Source organism: Dermochelys coriacea, chromosome 11 (assembly GCF_009764565.3).
Source record: "Dermochelys coriacea isolate rDerCor1 chromosome 11, rDerCor1.pri.v4, whole genome shotgun sequence".
In the NCBI taxonomy this organism is placed as follows: domain Eukaryota; kingdom Metazoa; phylum Chordata; order Testudines; family Dermochelyidae; genus Dermochelys; species Dermochelys coriacea.
Window position 1 is genome coordinate 42115978 of NC_050078.2, and position 6471 is coordinate 42122448.

The window sequence follows — 6471 nt, forward strand, 5'->3', positions numbered from 1 at the left end:
TGATGGACCTATCCTCCACGAATTTATCTAGTTCTTTTTTGAATCCTGTTATGGTCTTGGCCTTCACAACATCCTCTGGCAAGGAGTTCCACAGGTTGACTGTGCGTTGTGTGAAGAAATACTTCCTTTTATTTGTTTTAAACCTGCAGCCTATTAATTTCATCTGGTGACCCCTTGTTTTATGAGAAGTAGTAAACAACACTTTCTTATCTACTTTCTCTAAACCAGCCATGATTTATATATGCTCAATTGGGCATTCATGCCTGGCCAATAGCTATATTCCCTTGCTAATCTGTGGCCATGTCTATGCTACAAAATTAAGTCGATCTAAATTACGTTGATGTACAACTGCCACAGTAATTAAATTGTTTTTGCATGTCCACAATATGCTCCTTGTGTCGGCGGTGTGCGTCCTCACTGGTAGCACTAGTACTGATGCAGACAGCAGTGCACCATGGTAGCTATCCCACTGTGCAACTTGCCACCATCTAGTGCAGGGTGTTTTGGGAAGGGTTTGCAATGCCTCCTGGGAACAAACGAGTTGTGCAGGGGTAACTGAGAACATGGGTACAATGTCCCATGATGCAGTTTTATCCATCCCATCATTCCATAGGCATCTTATTATGGTTCGTACCTCTTTTCAAAAACCCCACAAACCCACACGTTCAGCATCTCTGCAATAAACACTGAATCCTGCACTGCTCTTCAATATTGTGAAGAGCATTACAAACACAACGTGCCTGATCCGGCTGTATTTCCAAAGCTGCGTGACAGAATATGATGATTCCTCACAGGCTGCCTTGCTGTGCGCCATGGAATGAAACAATTTAAGGTTGCTGTTGGTGTTCATGGAGCAGCAGCTGCACATGCTAGACCACCGGTTCTGGGCCCGAGGAACAAGCACTGACTGGTGGTATTGCATCGTTATGCAGGTATAGGAAGGGAGCAGGGGCTGCAGAACTTTTGGATGCACAAGGCCACATTCCTGGAACTGTGTGCGGAGCCGCCACAACTTTCCAGTGCAGTGCCACCAAATTGAGAGTTGAACTCACGGTGGAGAAGAGAGTGGCGATCGCTGTGTGGAGGCTTACAATGCCAGATTGCTATCGTTCAGTTGGATTTCATAAGGGATATATTACTATGGGACATAGCTAGAACCAATCCAAGGTTGTTGGTTATGTTCACAGAGCAGCTGCAAATGGTGGAGCATCACCTCTGATCCCTAGAAACAAGCATTGACTGGTGGGATGCCATCGAAATGCAGGCTTGGAATGACAAGCAGTGGTTTCACCATTTTTGGATGAATAATGCATTCATGGATCTGTGCGCTGAGCTCACCCCAGCTCTTCAGAGTAGGGACACCAGAATGAGAGCTGCACTGACAGTGGAGAAGCAAGTGGAGAACAGGGAGGAAACTTGTAACGCTGAATTACTACCAGATAGTGGGCAGTCATTTTGGAATTGGAAAATCCACTGTGGGTGCTATTATCATGCAAACGTTCAGGGCCATTAATACTCTCCTGCTATGCAGGACTGTGACTCTCAGCAATGTGCAGAACATAATAGATGGATCTGCAGCAATGGGGTTCCCAAACTGTGGTGGAACGAAAGACAGCACACACCCACCCCTATTTTGGCAGCAACAGAAATGGCTATTCTATGGTTATGCAAGCACTGGTGGATCACCGGGGACACTTCACTGAAACCAGTATTGGCTGGTCAGGGAAGGTGCCTGATGCTTGCATATTTAAGAACATGGGACTGTTCAGAAAGCTACGTGCAGGGATTTTCTTTCCCTACCGGTGGATTACCATTGGTGATCATCAATGCCAAGAGTGCTCCTGGGTGGCGCCACCTATCCCTTATTCCCTTGGCTCATGAAACTATACACCAGGTACCTCGACAGCACCAAGGAAAGATGCAACGATGGCTCAGCAGGTGCAGAATGACAGTTGCATGTGCTTTTGGTAGATTGAAGCGGCGCTCGCATTGTTTATCCACAAGATTGGATCTCAGTGAGAAAAACATCCCAGTGGTTATAGCTGCCTGCTGTCTCCTAAATATCTGTGAAGCAAAGAGGGAAAAGTTGCCACCAGGGTGGAGGTAGAATGGCTGTCTACTGAGTTTGAACAGTCAGAAACAAGGGCTATCAGAAAAGCTCAATGCAGAGCTATACAACTCAGGGAGGCTTTGAAAAGAGCATTTTAACAGCAAGCCACAGTAATGCGTTATGATGTACTGTGTTCTACCTGGTCCTGCAGTTTGGGGGGCCTGTTAGGAATTGTGTGGTGCATGGTGCACATCTATGAATATAACACTGACAATGCACCTATTCATTTTGTAGTGCTTGCTGTACATTTATGATATTATTTACACTGTTATGTGTCACTGATCCTGAGCTGTGTCACAGTGTACAATAACAACTAAGTGGGTACTTTCAGTATCGCCAGGCATTCTGCAGCATATGTGGGGACCTAATAAAGATTGTTTTCCAAACAATGGAATTTTATTGAGTAATAAAAACACTTAATGTATTTGCTTTTAACTTGCACAGAATTCTTTTAACACATTAATAAATTTATGGAGCAAAGCTTAAAGAAGGGGAAGGAATGTTCATGTCCATTTTAGCTACACATATAACCATGGCTCTCACAGGTCAGCGTATGTGAAGCTGGGATTGTCTTTAATGTCCCTGATGTGAAGTGGTAGGGGTAAGGATGCAGCCCTGATGCCGTGTGGAATGTTGAGGGAGGTATAGAGAGGTGCTATATTGGAGTTCTCCAGGGACTGCAAAGGGAGGTGAGCTGGGATTGTTAACCACCTGTAGGTCCACAAGAGTCTATAGCATCTGTGTTTTCTGCCAGAGAAGCCCCATTATGTCCTGGTGCATCTCCTTCTCCTGTTTCTGCTACAACTCCTGAGCCTTTCTCCTTCTGCTTTTTCCTTCCTTCAGTCTGTAATATTCATCCTCCAGGCCCCCCTGCTCACAGTCTGATGCAGTACTGGCTTGCAGGATTTCTCTGAACATGTTATCCTGAATCCTCTTCTTTTTCCTACTTCTCTGGCTCAGGCATTCCGCAAGGGTAGAGGGGGAACCCCTCAAGGCTGAATGGCAGCAGCTACAGATAAAACACACAGAGATACCACTGTCAATAAAGGCAGAACAGCAAGTGCATGTTAAGATTCGGAACTCCCTTCCTTTGCTCTGCTAAAGTTTAAAATAAGACATTTATTGACATTTCTGCTTTAGAGTGCTTGTGCACAGTGCCACACACAGCACCAGCCATGGTGAGTATGGCTCACCAGGAGTGAGGTGGGAATTGCTTAGTTGCAAGAAACTATTATTAGAGGCCAATGGCAATGAACACTGGCACCATTTTCCACAGGCCAGAGTGATTTTAGCTGGTATCTCACTCCTGAGGGTAACAAAGGCACAGAGAATACAGCTGCTGCTGTGTCCCAAAGCTGCCCGGGCCCGTACACAGCCTATTGAAGTTATTGCTAACTGGTGTGGGAAAGTGTGTTCTACCACACTTTCCCACACAGAGGATTGCAGAGTACCTCCATGAAAGTTTCATTGAGATCTCTCAAGAGGATTCAGGGGTCATTCCTGTCTACATAAACAAACTTCTCTACATTCCAATCCTCCTCTCCCCACACTGCCTAACTCCAGAGGGGAATGAAAATCAGATAACTCTTCCTCTCTTTGTACCAATACCTCTTCTAGTATCAGTAAATTAATGAAAAGTCAATAGCTGTGTCCTGCTAAGGTGCAGGGCACCATCACTATAATAGATAATACATTTACACTTTTACCCAAAGTTCCTTCCCCGGCGTAGGGCTCGGCCCTGCTCGACTGACTGGACTACGGTGGAGTCTCAAACGGGTCCTGGCTGGGCACTGGATCAACTGTTGGCCTCCCTGACCTTCTGAAAAGCCTGATGCTTTTCCTTTGCTTTCACGTGGCACTGCTGCTGGTTTCTGTTGTACCCCCTTGTAGCGGGGGGGGGGGAGGTGGGATCACCCCGCTCTAGCCCTGAGGGATTAAAAAGCCCTAGGGAGCCAATAGTAAAAGCAGCCCTGGAGAAGTCTGTGGCTGGGGGAAAAGGAGTGAGAACAGCTAGGGGAAGCTAACAATGTAGCTGATCACAGGTGTGGCTGGCTTAATTAGGGCCCAGCTGGCCCTTATAAGAGGGCTGTGGGCCAGAAGCTGTAGGAGTCTCATTCTAGCCCTGGAGTGGGAAGGGCTAGCTGCCTGGGAGTAGGTACCTGAACCAGAGCAGTGCTGGAAAAGGGCACAGGGAGGTAAACCCCCAGGCTACAGGCCTTGTTAAAGGCCTAGAAAGGTACTGGGGCTGCAGAGGGGGCAGCCTGAGGATAGGCAGAGGCAGCAGGTCCTAACCTCCTTGCCAGTGATGAGTGGCCATTACAGACTGCAGTCTGCCCCAGTGAGCGGGGGCTAGATGAAGACTGGCAATAGCTACTGAGGCAAGGGGGTTTAGAGGGTTGGGGGTTCCCCTGGGAGGGGAGACCCAGAGTGTGGGGGCACTGCCAGGGGGCAGGACCCCAAGGTAAAGGGTCACCAGGGTCCTGCAGGTCATGGCAGGTGAGCCACTGGCCTGCAGAGGGCGTTCTGGGCTGGAAGAGCAAATTCCCAAGACAACCAGCAGGAGGTTGTCGTCACATCGCTACCCCCCTTCTTTTCTATCCCCTGTGCAATCTGCTCATAAATGTCCATCTTTCTGTGGCTGGTCCGTAGCTGTGCCTGCACAGCCTCTTTTCCCCACAGGCCCAGGAGTTCTGATATCTCCTGTCCACTCCAGGCCAGAGCACCTCTGGAGCGTGTATCCAGCACGGTCAGTTGGGCAGTTGCATGCAATAATAGAGAGTGGCTAAATGTGCATGCCAAGCTGGACAGTTAGAAAAAGGAATTTCAAAAATTTGTGCAGTTTTAAAAGGAGGGGCTGTGGTGAGGGAGGCTTCTGGTCTCCATTGCCCCTGGGCAGTGGAGTTCACAACTGTGACCAGAGCAGTCTGTGTTGGTCATTGTGGTACAGCTAATGGAGGACTGTTAGAGCTGAAAAAGGTAGTGCCATCTCTACGCAAGCAAGAGACCTGCATTGACCTCAGTACAGCAACCATGGCTTAAAGCCACTCATGGAGGTGGTTTTACTATATCAGTATAATTAAGAGCTTTCATCAGTGGGAGACAAATTTAAGGGTTGACACATGGACAACTAGGTCAACACAAGATGGCTTATGTCCGCCTAATTTTTTACTGGAGACCAGGCCTCAGTGTGTGATTTGTGTAATAAATCTACAGTAAATGTTACTCTGGCACCAAACACTTTTGGGAGTCTTGCTTGTCTTATCCTGGTACTATGCACTCCCGTAAGATGAGTAGGAATTGACCCGATTGAGAAAATAAGAGGAAGGAAATCAAATGAAAACAGCTTATTTTACTTGAGAAGTTTAATGAAATTAAGATTCTAGCCTGTAGAACTGTAGCCACAGCCCTTCTGCATCACTGGCACAGAGATTTAGTGATGTCATTGGATCTGCATAGGCCCCTAGTCTTGCTTGCCCCAACACTGCTTTATGCTGCTTTGGAGACCCCTTTGTGGTAGGCAGTGGGCTGCAGAGGATCTATTGACAAAACAATGCCATATTATGTGCTACACACATGGTGGTTTTCCTGATTTTTTTAATTGCTAAAATCAGGCAAAATATTGCAAAACGATTAGTGGATAAAATACTTCAGGTTCAGCTGAATTGGGGAAAGTGCATTTTTACAATTACTTAGATTTCTTGCAGCAATTAGCTAATGTACATCAATAGAATGTTCTCTCCTACTGCTTCAGTCTGGAATGTGAATAGAACACAAGTGGGAGAAGCAGCATTCCATGGTTGTATTGCTTGTCAGCCTGGCAAGCAGCTCCACAGTATCTTGAGCCAACCTGGCAAAATGGTTTCTTTTCAGGAGTGTCAGTAGAGATGTAAATAGGGGTGAAAGCTGTGTTTAACCCTAGCTAACAGATTTACAACCAGAGGCTGAAATTAGGTTTAACCTTACTGTACCATTAAATGTAACACCACTAGACAGTTAGAGAGAACACATCAGCCTAACTAAATTATTTCATTCCCTTCCCAACACTAATTGCTGTTGTCTCAGAGGATCTCTGCTAGGAAGTCATTAAAATATATATATGCAATGGTCTCATTTCTGACTCAACATTCAGAAAAGCACTACTTGAATCCAATCTGCCCACAGATTGTTGTAGGCTGCTGGTTTGACTAAACATTATTATCCACAATAGATAGTTTTAGGGTTTCTGACAAACTAGTACATCCTCACCAGTCGGGTTCATTCATATTCAGTGGGTTTGAATGTTACATTGCTTACTTCTTAAAGAAAAAATTCATGGCTCTCTGCCTAACGTGCTACCACTGACTATTTCTGAAGAACTGGTC